This window comes from Hyperolius riggenbachi, chromosome 2 (assembly GCF_040937935.1).
Source record: "Hyperolius riggenbachi isolate aHypRig1 chromosome 2, aHypRig1.pri, whole genome shotgun sequence".
In the NCBI taxonomy this organism is placed as follows: domain Eukaryota; kingdom Metazoa; phylum Chordata; class Amphibia; order Anura; family Hyperoliidae; genus Hyperolius; species Hyperolius riggenbachi.
The window spans coordinates 19,653,568-19,667,499 of NC_090647.1; the positions used below are offsets into that span (position 1 = coordinate 19,653,568).

Here is a 13,932-nt window from a genome sequence, read left to right on the forward strand (position 1 = left end):
GAAAATCGATGTTAAAGTTTCAAAGGAAAAATGTAAACATTTAAAAACCCGCCGACTTTAATGGTTAATAGCAAAGCCTGCTTAAAGTTTAGGAACACCAAATTCCCAGGGTATATTAAGGGGATCAGTGGGAATAAGAGGAAAAAATTTTTTTCAAAAAGACCTTATAGTTTTTGAGAAAATCGATTTTTAAGTTTCAAGGGCGAAAATGTCTTTTAAATGCGGAAAATGTCAGTTTTTTTTGCACAGGTAACAATAGTGTATTATTTTCATAGATTCCCCCAAGTGGGAAGAGTTTTACTTACTTTGTTCTGAGTGTGGGAAATATAAAAAAAAACGACGTGGGGTCCCCCCTCCCAGACCTCTTTAACCCCTTGTCCCCCATGCAGGCTGGGATAGCCAGAATGCGGAGCACCGGCCGCGTGGGGCTCCGCACCCTGACTAAACCAGCCCGCATGGTCCATGGATTGGGGGGTCTCGGAAGGGGAGGGGCAGCCAAGCTTTCCCCTCCCCCTCCGAGCCCTTGTCCAATCCAAGGACAAGGGGCTCTTCTCCACCTCCGATGGGGGTTCATGGTGGAATCTGGAAGTCCCCTTTAAAAAGGGGTCCCCCAGATGCCCACCCCCCCTCCCAGGAGAAATGAGTATAGAGGTACTTGTACCCCTTACCCATTTCCTTTAAGAGTTAAAAGTAAATAAACACACAAACACTTAGAAAAAGTATTTTAATTGAACAAAAAACATAACCACGAAAAAAGTCCTTTAATATTCTTAATTAACCATTAATACTTACCTGTCCCTTTAAATAAATGATCCCTCGAAATAGCCTCGGAAATGTTCTATCAGTTACAATGTAACAAAGTTATTACAATTTAACAACTTTGTTACATTGTAACTACGCCGCACCCGACGTCACTCGCCGCCACCGCCGCATACGCGTCTGCGATGCACAGACCCGACAGAGCTCTGAGCTATATAGCTCAGAGCTCTCTAAGCATCTTTGTATTTGGGCTCCAAGGAGCCCCATTGGTCCTTAGCAGACCAATGGGGTTCCTTCTGATTTGAAGGAACCCCATTGGTCTGCTAAGGACCAATGGGGCTCCTTGGAGCCCAAATACAAAGATGCTTACAGAGCTCTGAGCTATATAGCTCAGAGCTCTGTCGGGTCCGTGCAGGACGCTAAGTCCCCGCCGGCTCCGCTGCCCTCCCCGCCTCTCCCACATGTCACCCACATGTCACCCACATGTGGGTGACAGATGTGGGCGGGGTGGACAGCGGGAGCTGCGGGGACTTAGCGTCCTGCACGGACGCGTAAGTGTATGCTGCGGCGGCTGAGCGGCGAGTGACGTCGGGTGCGGCGTAGTTACAATGTAACAAAGTTGTTACATTGTAATAACTTTGTTACATTGTAACTGATAGAACATTTCCGAGGCTATTTCGAGGGATCATTTATTTAAAGGGACAGGTAAGTATTAATGGTTAATTAAGAATATTAAAGGACTTTTTTCGTGGTTATGTTTTTTGTTCAATTAAAATACTTTTTCTAAGTGTTTGTGTGTTTATTTACGTTTAACTCTTAAAGGAAATGGGTAAGGGGTACAAGTACCTCTATACTCATTTCTCCTGGGAGGGGGGGTGGGCATCTGGGGGACCCCTTTTTAAAGGGGACTCCCAGATTCCACCATGAACCCCCCCCCCCCAGGAAATCGTGGCCTCCACCTCCACCGCCCATCGGAGGTGGAGAAGAGCCCCTTGTCCTTGGATTGGACAAGGGCTCGGAGGGGGAGGGGAAAGCTTGGCTGCCCCTCCCCTTCTGAGACCCCCCAATCCATGGACCATGCGGGCTGGTTTAGTCAGGGTGCGGAGCCCCACGCGGCCGGTGCTCTGCATTCTGGCTATCCCAGCCTGCATGGGGGACAAGGGGTTAAAGAGGTCTGGGAGGGGGGACCCCACGTCGTTTTTTTTTTATATTTCCCACACTCAGAACGAAGTAAGTAAAACTCTTCCCACTTGGGGGAATCTATGAAAATAATACACTATTGTTACCTGTGCAAAAAAAACTGACATTTTCCGCATTTAAAAGACATTTTCGCCCTTGAAACTTAAAAATCGATTTTCTCAAAAACTATAAGGTCTTTTTGAAAAAAATGTTTTTCCTCTTATTCCCACTGATCCCCTTAATATACCCTGGGAATTTGGTGTTCCTAAACTTTAAGCAGGCTTTACTATTAACCGTTAAAGTCGGCGGGTTTTTAAATGTTTACATTTTTCCTTTGAAACTTTAACATCGATTTTCTCAAAAACTATAAGGTCTTTTTGAAAAAAAAATTTTTCCTCTTATTCCTCCTGATCTCCTTAATATATTCTCCAAATTTGAGGCTCTTAGCATTTAAGGGGGCTTTGCTATTAACCCTTAAAGTCGGCGGCTTTTTTATATTATACGGAGCGTTAAGGTTTAACGCGAAATTACGGTAGCGTTTAATGCGAAATTACGGCATGAACGAAACGCGAAATTACACGTTGAAAATTACGCTTACGGTATTTTCAATTACGATTTTAATGGCAATTACGCTACTGTAATTTCGCATCGTAATCGCAAATTTCGCATGCGTAATTTTAGTAATGCGAAATTACGAAAATTTCAGCTCAACTCTAGGCGTGTGTATGAGGGTATAAGCTGCACCAGTCGTGGCACTTTAGCCTGATGCTCTTAATACTAAATGTAATAGCAGGGTGAGGCTGATACGTCACACATTTGTTCTATCTAGGACATGTTGTTGACAAAGTGACAACAACAAGTTGTTCTCTATTCATTTTGTGTGTAGTATCCCAGAGGCTCGGAGCAGCATCACACAAGTGGACAACACCCGTCAGCCAGATCAAGAGGTAAGAGAGACCTTTTCAACAAAACAATGTCACAGGGATTAGCACACACTGCAGCTACTTAACTGACATTAAATGTCTGTGGTATGGCTGTCAGTAACCCTCTACACTCTGCATGGATGGGGGGCCTGGGTCAGAGAAGGAGAAGGTGGGGGCTCCCGCCCAGTGAGCCAGGTCATGAGTGACAATGGAGAAGAATAAGGGTCGCCCTCCCTGTGTCTCCCTCCTTACCCAGTGTCACCCTTCTACCCACCCAGTGTCACCCTCCTTCCCACCCAGTGACCTCCTACTCCCACCCAGTGTTGTTCTCCCCACCAAGTATCACTCTCCCCACCTAGTGTCACCCTCCTCTCATCGTGTGTTACCCTTCTTAAACCATTGTCGCCCTGCCCAACCAGTGTCACCCTCCCACCCCACTCAACAGCTCCTTCCTACCCACACCACCATCACACAGTGGGGGGGGGGGGTGGGATATATAATGCATTTATATCTGAGGTAACATTTGCTGCATTTTATATATATGGGGTAATGTATGTGCATTTCACATACATCAGATAGGCACCATTTGCTGTATTTCACATGTTTGCTGCATTTCATGTGTGGGAGGTAACATTTATTGCATTTTAACATGTTTGGGAGGTAATGTTTGCTGCCTTTCCTGTTTGCTGCATTTTATGAGTTAGAAGTAACGTTTGCCTCATTAGTAGAGATGGCCCGAACATCAGATTTGGGTTCGCGAACCGCAAACGGGAACTTCTGCAAAAGTTTGAGTTAGCACAAACCGGGCAAACTGCCATAGACTTCAATGGGCAGGCGAATTTAAAACATACAGGGACTATTTCTGTCCACAAAGTGATGAAAAAGTAGTTTCAAGGGGTCTAACACCTGGAGTGGGGCATGCCGAAGTGGGAAACATGCCAAAATCTCCTTGGAAAATTACGTATTTGATGCAGAGTAGTGTTATAATCGCTAAAGGGCAGAAATCACATTGCATTCCTAAATTGGAGGCATAACGTGCTTTAAAACATCTTGCGTGTGTATACATGGATCAGGTAGTGTAAGTAGTGTACAGTTTGGGTATCGCCTTTTTGGAAAAATAATTGCGGTCTGGTATCTTCCACTGTGGTGTCCCAATCACCACAAATTTTTGGAGGGCCTCAGAGTCCACCAGCTGGTATGGTAACAGCTTGTGAGCTAACAGCTCCGCCAAGCCAGACACTGGCTTCGTCCGCTCAAATATTTCCTTAACGGACCCCTGGCTGCTGTAGGCAGAGGAGCAGGAACTGCTCAAGGCGAGGTGGAGTGGAGGAAAGAGATGTAGCGAACGGTTCGCCGGCGAACGGTTCCAGGCGAACATTGGGGGTTCGCGTTCGCCTGCGCCAGGCGAACTTTTCCGGAAGTTCGATTCGCCCCATAATGCACTATGAGGGTCAACTTTGACCCTCTGCATCACAGTCAGCAGGCACATTGTAGCCATTCAGGCTACAGTAAGCCCTGGAGCCCCACCCCCCCTTATATAAGGCAGGGTCCGGCGGCCATTACACTCACTCGTGTGCCTGCTAGTGAGAGGAAAGGGACAGCTGCTGCAGACTTGTTCTTCTAGGGACAGATTAGTTAGGTTCTTGGCTGCTTAGTTTGCTCCTGGCTGATTGTAATTGCTTTTATAGCACCCTAGCTCTTTTCAGAGCTCATCCTGTACTTTTTTTTACTGTGTGTCAAACTGACACTTTTGTTGCATGCACAGCCTTGCTAATTGATAGTGTGTGTGCCACTGCCAGCAGCCCAGCACATTCAGTGACTGACTGCCTGTGTGTGTGACAGGGAGCTGCACATTGTACTACCCAGTACTGCATATACCCAGTACCTGTTGTGTTTACTTAACCCACCTCATCATTGCATATAACTACCTGTAGTGTTGAGTGAACCCAGCTCACTGCATATACCTACTACCTGTTGTATTGAGTGAACCCAGCTCACTGCATATACCTACTACCTGTTGTGTTTACTTAACCCACCTCATCACTGCACATAACTACCTGTAGTGTTGAGTGAACCCAGCTCACTGCATATACCTACTACCTGTTGTGTTGAGTGAACCCAGCTCACTGCATATACCTACTACCTGTTGTGTTGAGTGAACCCAGCTCACTGCATATACCTACTACCTGTTGTATTGAGTGAACCCAGCTCACTGCATATACCTACTACCTGTTGTGTTTACTTAACCCACCTCATCACTGCACATAACTACCTGTTGTGTTGAGTAAACCCAGCTCACTGCATACACCTACTACCTGTTGTGTTGAGTGAACCCAGCTCACTGCATATACCTACTACCTGTTGTGTTGAGTGAACCCAGCCCACTGCATATACCTACTACCTGTTGTGTTGAGTGAACCCAGCTCACTGCATATACCTACTACCTGTTGTGTTTACTTAACCCACCTCATCACTGCACATAACTACCTGTTGTGTTGAGTAAACCCAGCTCACTGCATACACCTACTACCTGTTGTGTTGAGTGAACCCAGCTCACTGCATATACCTACTACCTGTTGTGTTTACTTAACCCACCTCATCACTGCACATAACTACCTGTTGTGTTGAGTGAACCCAGCTCACTGCATATACCTACTACCTGTTGTGTTTACTTAACCCACCTCATCACTGCACATAACTACCTGTAGTGTTGAGTGAACCCAGCTCACTGCATATACCTACTACCTGTTGTGTTGAGTGAACCCAGCTCACTGCATATACCTACTACCTGTTGTGTTTACTTAACCCACCTCATCACTGCACATAACTACCTGTTATGTTGAGTAAACCCAGCTCACTGCATATACCTAGCATCCCCCCGAGATGGACAAAATGAACAAACCAGGTAGAGGAAGAAGTAGAGGCAGACCCAGAGGAAGGCCACCAGGCACCGGCAGGTCTGTGCGAGGTGGTGTTGCTGTGATTTCGTGCGGACCTGCCCCAAAATACAGTGCTCAGAAGAAGGCACGTGCCATCACTTCCCAAAATCGTGAGGAGGTGATTGAGTATTTAACACAGAACACCTCATCTCCCGCAGCCACCAGCGCTACAACAAGCACCACATCCACTGCATTTGACACCTCGCAGGAGTTATTTGATGGTGGTGGTGAAATCACTGATTCCCAGCCACTACTGCCACAACAACAAGAAGGCGCAGGTACACCACCTCATACGTCTGAGTTAGGTGGCGATAGTATGGACGTAACGTGTGTGGATGGGGATGATGGTGGACCACCTGAAGTTGGTGCACTTGAGGAGGTGTCTGAGGAAAGCGCAGCTGGCCAGGAGGATTATGATGATGATTATATGGATACCACATGTTTCCGGTAGAGGAGATGACCAGGGGGACAGTTCAGAAGAGGAGTCAGAGAGGAGTAGGAGGAGACGACTCCATGATAGAAGCAGAGGGAGCTCGTCCTCAGAAACAGCTGGGGGCAGTGTCCGGCACCATGTATCGCTAGCTATGGCCAGTCAGCACACATGCCCTTCAACGTCAGCTGCTGATGCCACCGTAGCGCCATCACCCCAGGGGGGCTCAGTGGAAATTTTTTCACGTGTGTGTCTCAGATCGGAGCAAAGCCATCTGTTGTCTCTGCCAGCAAAAATTGAGCCGTGGAAAGGCCAACTCTCACGTAGGGACAAGTGCCTTACGAAGGCACCTGGAGAGAAGGCACAAACAGCTATGGCAAGAACACCTGAGGAAAAGCAGCAACCCTCAAAAGACAAGCCACCCTCCTTCTCCTCTTCCTCCTTCAGGTGCATCGTCTTCATCCACTTTCTCCCTTGCACCTTCACAGCCACCCTCCTCCACACCACCTCTTCACTTCAGCGGTTCCTTCTCCTCTGCCCACAGCAGTACCCAGCTGTCCGTGAAGGAAGTATTTGAGCGGAAGAAGCAAATGTCTGCCAGTCACCCTCTTGCCTGGCGTCTGACAGCTGGCGTGGCGGAACTATTAGCTCGCCAGCTATTACCATACAAGCTGGTGGAGTCGGAGGCTTTCCGTAGTTTGTGGCCATTGGTACACCACAGTGGAAGATACCAGGCCGCAATTATTTTTCACAAAAGGCCATACCCAAACTCTACCGTGCAGTTGAGAGGCAAGTGGTGTCATCTCTGGCACACAGCGTTGGGTCAAGGGTCCACCTGACCACGGATGCCTGGTCTGCCAAGCACGGGCAGGGCCACTACATTACATACACAGCCCATTGGGTCAACCTGGTGACCGATGGCAGCAAGCAGGGAGTACGTGGCTGCACAGAGGACCGACTTGTCACACCTCCACGGCTTGCAGGCAGGCCTCCAGCCACCTCCTCTCCACCTGCTATCACGGCTTCGCTGTCGTCATCCTCCTCCTCCTCCTCCTCCTTGGCTGGTGCCACCATCTCCTCTCCAGCTACACAGCCCCAGCACCCCAGGGCCTATGCTGCATGCCAGGTACAACGGTGTCACCCAGTGTTAGACATGTCTTGCCTGAAAGCGGAGAGTCACACTGGAGCAGCTCTCCTGGCTGCTCTTAACAAACAGGTGGAGCAATGGCTGACCTCGCACAAGCTTGAGATCGGCAACGTGGTGTGTGACAACGGCAGCAATCTGATTGCTGCGTTGAATTTGGGAAAGCTGACACACATACCCTGCATGGCACATGTGCTTAATCTGGTCGTGCAAAGATTTGTGTCCAAGTACCCAGGCTTAGAGGACGTCCTGAAGCAGGCCAGGAAGTTGTGTGGGCATTTCAGGTGCTCTTACAAGGCCATGGCATGCTTTGCGGAGATTCAGCGTAGAATCAACTTGCCGGTGAGAGGCCTGATTTGCGATAGCCCGACTCGCTGGAATTCCACCCTGCTGATGTTCTCTCGCCTGCTAGACCAGGAGAAAGCCGTCACCCAGTACCTGTATAATTACAGTACAAGGACACAATCTGGGAGGATGGGGATGTTCTGGCCCAACAACTGGACACTGATGCGAAATGCATGCAGGGTCATGCAGCCCTTTGAGGAGGTGACCAAACTGGTGAGTCGCGATGAGGGCACCATCAGGGACTTGATCCCCTACGCTTACTTCCTGGAGCGTAGAGTGGTGGATACAGCTGTGGAGGAGCATGAACAAGAAGAGTTAGGGCAGCAGGAGTCGTGGGAGCCATTTACACACGAACCCGATGTTTCCACAACACCGGCGGCAGCACAGAGGGGGGAGGAGGAGGAAGAAGAGGAATCGTGTGGGGAAGGAGAGGAGTCAGACTCTGATGATGGTGATGATGAGGAAGGTGTTTCTGTGGAGAAGGAAGAGGAGGCGGAAGGAGAACAACCGCGGCAGCCATCACAGGGGGCTTCTGCTGCTCCATGTTCCCGTGGTATTGTTCGTGGCTGGGGGGAGGAAGAGGAGTTGCGTCCCGTCACTGAGGTAGAGCAAGAAGAGATGGAGAGTACGTCTGCATCCAGCTTTGTGCAGATGTCCTCTTTCATGTTGTCCAGCCTGTTGAGGGACTCCCGTATCAAAAGACTCAAGACGAATGACCTGTACTGGGTGGCCACACTACTAGACCCTCGGTACAGGCACAAAGTGGCGGACCTCTTAGCAACTCAACAAAAGGCGGAAAGGATGCAGCACTTGCAGAACAAGCTGTCGATGATGCTTTACAATGCATTTAAGGGTGATGTGGCTGCACAACGCAATCAAGGTACTACTGGCAGGAACCCTCCTCCTCCCAAGTCCACGCAGGCAAGGACAGGATGCTCCAGCGATCTCAGGGTGATGTCGGACATGCGGACGTTCTTTAGTCCAACTCCTCGCCATAATCCTTCTGGATCCACCCTCCACCAACGCCTGGACCGGCAGGTAGCAGACTACCTGGCCTTGAGTGTGGATGTAGACTCTGCGAAAAGCGACGATGAACCCTTGGACTACTGGTTGCGCAGGCTTGACCTGTGGCCAGAGCTGTCCCAATTTGCCATACAACTTCTCTCTTGCCCTGCCGCAAGTGTCCTGTCAGAAAGGACCTTCAATGCAGCTGGAGGCATAGATACTGAGAAGAGAAGTCGCCTAAGTCACGACAGTGTTCAGTACCTGACCTTTATCAAAATGAATGAGGAATGGATCATGGAGGGCTACTGCAGGACCGAAGACTAAATCAGTCCCCACACACAGCATCTCTGCCTGCAGGCCGCTTGACTGCCTTCTCCGCCACCACCAACAGGGTCCAGGACTCTAGGCGGATTCCTGAATTTTTAAGGCCGCTGCTAGCAGCGGCCTCTACACAAATTTTTCTGGTGCGTGTACATGTGCCCATCCCCCTTCGTGATCATTACCTTGCCGCGGTGATGGGGCTTGCGCATCACAATGAAGCAATGACCGCCGGCTATTTGAGTGTCTTGGGTGGGGGTGGCACACAAAAGATAATAAGGTCGTTGCTTCATTGTGGTCAGACCAAATTTGATCAGCTGGACAGTCACTGTTCTGTCATTCAGCTACATCAGCCGGGCGAGCATATGGGCTGAAAAGCCACCATCACCTGCACTCTCGTCACGGTGCGCACCAGTCCAGCACGGCCGTCACTACACAAACGGCTGTTTGCAGTCACTGCATACCTTTCACTGCATCTGTGACTGCACATTATACCTGGCAGTCAGTGCATAACTTGCACTTGAATGGATACACTTTTAAACAATTTAAAAATACAACCATCTAAACTTTCAAACAATTTAAAAATACAACCATCTAAACTTTCAAACAATTTAAAAATACAACCATCTATCATTTTCAAAAAATGTAAAAAAGGGCAAAAAAACTTGCCCTCCGTAAAACATTCTTGACAAATGCTTTCGACTTGGTTTGTCTTCCGCTGGCTCAAGGGTCCATCTGACCACAGATGCTTGGTCTGCAAAGCACGGTCAGGGCAGCTACAGCATGGGTCTCAGCAGGCTCCCACTTTGGGCCGGAATCCAACCTTCATTCCCCGCGGTGACAATGGCAGACTTGCCCTCCATAACGGATTCCCGTTAAATGATTTAAAGTTAATTCATTTCAATTAGGGCCGCAAAAGGTCCTCCTGAGTCCTGTATTGTTATTTTTGGTCACTACCTTGGGGCGGGCGTGCATGCCTGCCTGCCTCCCTCCTTGCCTGGATGTGTGGTGGTAGACGTTGATCAGGCTCCAACTCCGGAACGCAATACAAGAGGGAGCTCGTCCTCAGAAACAGCTGGGGGCAGTGTCCGGCGCCATGTATCGCCCGCTATGGCCAGACAGCCAACATGCCCTTCAACGTCAGCTGCTGATGCCACCGTAGCGCCATCAGCCCAGGGGGGCTCAGCGGTTTGGAAATTTTTTAACGTGTGTGTCTCAGATCGGAGCAAAGCCATCTGTTGTCTCTGCCAGCAAAAATTGAGCCATGGAAAGGCCAACTGTCACGTAGGGACAAGTGCTTTACGAAGGCACCTGGAGAGAATGCACAAACAGCTATGGCAAGAACACCTGAGGAAAAGCAGCACCCCTCAAAAGACAAGCCGCAGAGAACAACCGCGGCAGCCGTCACAGGGGGCTTCTGCTGCTCCACGTTCCCATGGTATTGTTCGTGGCTGGGGGGAGGAAGAATGGATACACTTTTAAACAATTTAAAAATACAACCATCTAAACTTTCAAACAATTTAAAAATACAACCATCCAAACTTTCAAACAATTTAAAAATACAACCATCTAAACGTTCAAACAATTTAAAAATACAACCATCTATCATTTCCAAAAAATGTAAAAAAAGGGCAAAAAAACTTGCCCTCCGTAAAACATTCTTGGCAAATGCTTTCGACTTGGTTTGTCTTCCGCTGGCTCAAGGGTCCATCTGACCACAGATGCCTGGTCTGCAAAGCACGGTCAGGGAAGCTACAGCATGGGTCTCAGCAGGCTCCCACTTTGGGCCGGAATCCAACCTTCATTCCCCACGGTGACAAAGGCAGACTTGCCCTCCATAACGGATTCCCGTTAAAGGATTTAAAGTTAATTCATTTCAAATACACAGCAGGGCCTCGAAAGTCCGCCTCCTGTATTGTTATTTTTGGTCACTACCTCGGGGCGGGCGTGCATGCCTGCCTGCTGCCCTCCTTGGATGTGTAGTGGTAGCCGTTGCTCAGGCTCCACACCGGATTCAAACCCCTCATTCCCCGGCCATTACCCGGGGTCACAATGGCAGACTTGCCCGCCTCCACAGGATTCTCATTGTAGCGGTACTGAACAAGTACACAGCAAGTAGAAAATGTAATTTAAAAACAAAACTTAAGCTTTTTAACAATGCCATGGAAAGTTGAGAAGGAAGTCATACATTACCTGACATCACTGAGTGAGGAAGAGCAATCTCGCCATGTTGCGCAGTAGTCCAGCATGGCCGTCACTACACAAACAGCTATTTGCGGTGCCGGTGCGTTACACAGTGAGTTTGGTGTGTCAGTGTGAAGCAGTACTCTAATTACTCTCCCTGATTGATGTATACACATGCAAGATGTTTGAAAGCACGTTAGGCCTGCAATTTAGCATTCAATGTGATTTCTGACCTTAAAATGCTGCTTTGCGTCACATCCAGATTTTTCCCCAGGACTTTTGGCGTGTATCCCACTCCGCCATGCCCCCCTCCAGGTGTTAGACCCCTTGAAACATCTTTTCCATCACTTTTGTGGCCAGCATAATTTTTTCTATTTTTCAAAGTTCGCCTCCCCATTGAAGTCTATTGCGGTTCGCAAACTTTTCCGCGAACCGAACCTTCCGCGGAAGTTCGCGAACCCGGTTCGCGAACCGAAAATCGGAGGTTCGTGACATCTCTAGTGGAGGAGGGTGGCTGTGAAGATGCAAGGGCAGCAAAGGATAAAGCAGCTGAAGATGCTGCACCTGGAGGAGGAAGAGGAGGCGGAGGGTGGCTTTGCATCCTCATGTGCTCATCCCATTGGTGTTTGTGCTTCTTGATCAAGTGCCTTCGTAAGGTAATTGTGCCTAGGTGGGTTTTGCTTTACTCAGTTTTTGGTGGCAGAGATTACAGATGTCGTCACTGTAATCTGAGGCAGACACACACAAAAATTTCCACACTGGTGAGTTCTGGGTTAAAGGCATTCTGGTGGTGGCAGCAGCTGACATTAAAGGGCGTTTGGCTGGCTGTTTCTAGGTCAGTGATGCTCATCCGAGCTCTTTTTTCACTACTCGGGCTCGAATACTACTCGGATACCAATCAGCTATCCGGCGATATCCGAGCTATCTGAGCTCGAATAAGGAGCTCGGATAGCGTCATCAGCGGGTGACGTCACCTTGAGTCCTCACAAGCGAATCAGAGGGCTCCCAGCCCTCTGACTGCAGCCAATCACAGAGGGGGAGCCTGGCCAAGCCCCCCTCTATAAATAGCGGGCGCCATGTTGCCTCACTCGTCCTGCTTGTGACTTACTGTACTGAGAGAGACTTCTCCAGTGCTTTTTTGTCTGTGCAAGTGCATTTATTGTTCAAAACACCAAGCGTTTTTACACTCCAACACTTGATATTCACCTGTATTGCTTTGTATTGTAGATAGATTGTATTTTAGGCAGTTTAGTTTGTGTGAATAGGGACTAGGGAGGGAGGCTGTCACTGGTGCTGCTGCAGCTGCAGCAGCTAGGCCCTGTGCCTAGGCAAGGCATCCTGCCCTGCTCTGTGCTCTAGTCTCTAGTTACCTGTGCTCTCACCTGTCCTACTCTACTGTACTACTTCTGTGTTAGATAGATTATTGTACTATTTTGTAGTTAGCAAGGCCTGGGTTTACTGCTATACCTGTCCTGTATCTGCTCTCTGTAATCTAGTCACACCTGTTCTATTGTTTAGCTAGATTCTTCTATTGTTTTGTTAGTACTGTAGTGTACACTAGTCTGTGTATAGGGACCGTCCGTCACCGCGTTACCTAGGGCCTTTGTGTGTGCAGTGCACGTCTGCGCTGTCCGCACCCTCTCGTTAGTGCTACACCCATCCTATTGTTTATATTACTTCTATTGTGTATTCGCTGAATTGTACTGTACTCTAGTCTGTGTATAGGGACACCGTCAGTCAGCGTCAGCTAGGGTCTTTGTGTGCGCAGTGCACGTCTGCACTGTCCGAACCCTCTCGTTAGTGCTACACCCGTGTCCTATTGTTCCTCTATTGTGTATTCGCTGAATTGTACTGTACTGTAGTCTGTGTATAGGGACACCGTCAGTCAGCGTCAGCTAGGGTCTTTGTGTGCGCAGTGCACGTCTGCGCTGTCCGCACCCTTTCGTTAGTGCTACACCCGTCCTATTGTTTATATTACTTGTATTGTGTATTCGCTGAATTGTACTGTAGTCTGTAATTAGGGACACCGTCAGTCAGCGTCAGCTAGGGTCTTTGTGTGCGCACTGCACACTCTCTCATTAGCGCTACACCGATCTCTGCTGTAGAGTACACCTGTCCGTCACCTCACACACCCACCACCCCCAGTCCCACCCCATTAAAGTACCCCACTTGTCCCACCCGCCTTTACATACATAACTTTTTTTTTCATTTGTATAATATTAAAAATATACGATGTCTGGCACTGGCAGCCGCGGTTTGGGCAGGGGCAGCAAGGGCAGCAAGGGCATCGGCAAGAGAGGAGGTCGCGGCAGCCGCGCCACCACCACCATGCGCAGTTCTGCGTCTGCACCAGTGGCTATTCCACCATTAGCCACTGGCCGTGGACGCCTTGGCTGCCCAACAGCTGGGAGTCACGCTGCAGAGACACAGCAGCAGCGTGTGGCGCAGATGTTCCTCCCACCACCAGGTCGTAGCTGTCCTATTGAGGAGAAGGATGCAGACTCTGTGGTGGAACTGATGGTGGATGAGCAGGCCACCATTAGCTCTGGAACCGAGTCCTCCACCCCCGCCACCACTCCTGTTCGCAAGAGCAGCAGCAGCCGCCCAGCACTGCCTGGGGAGGAGGAGGAGGAGGAGGAGTGCAGTTCTCCAGCCCCAGCGGGCAACACCAGCACCCTGTAACTCAGCACCTTCTTTACCCCAAAC

The 13,932-nt window shown here is 49.2% G+C and overlaps 1 protein-coding gene across 1 annotated transcript in view; it reads left to right on the forward strand.

The window, feature by feature from the left end:
- Positions 1-2,823: 2,823 nt before the first annotated feature.
- LOC137542557 (uncharacterized) overlaps positions 2,824-13,932 on the forward strand; it is an 89,477-nt gene continuing 78,368 nt past the window's right edge. The window contains exon 1 of the mRNA XM_068264571.1: positions 2,824-2,885. The gene's annotated coding sequence lies outside the window, so the exon portion shown is untranslated. The remainder of the gene's footprint in view (positions 2,886-13,932) is intronic.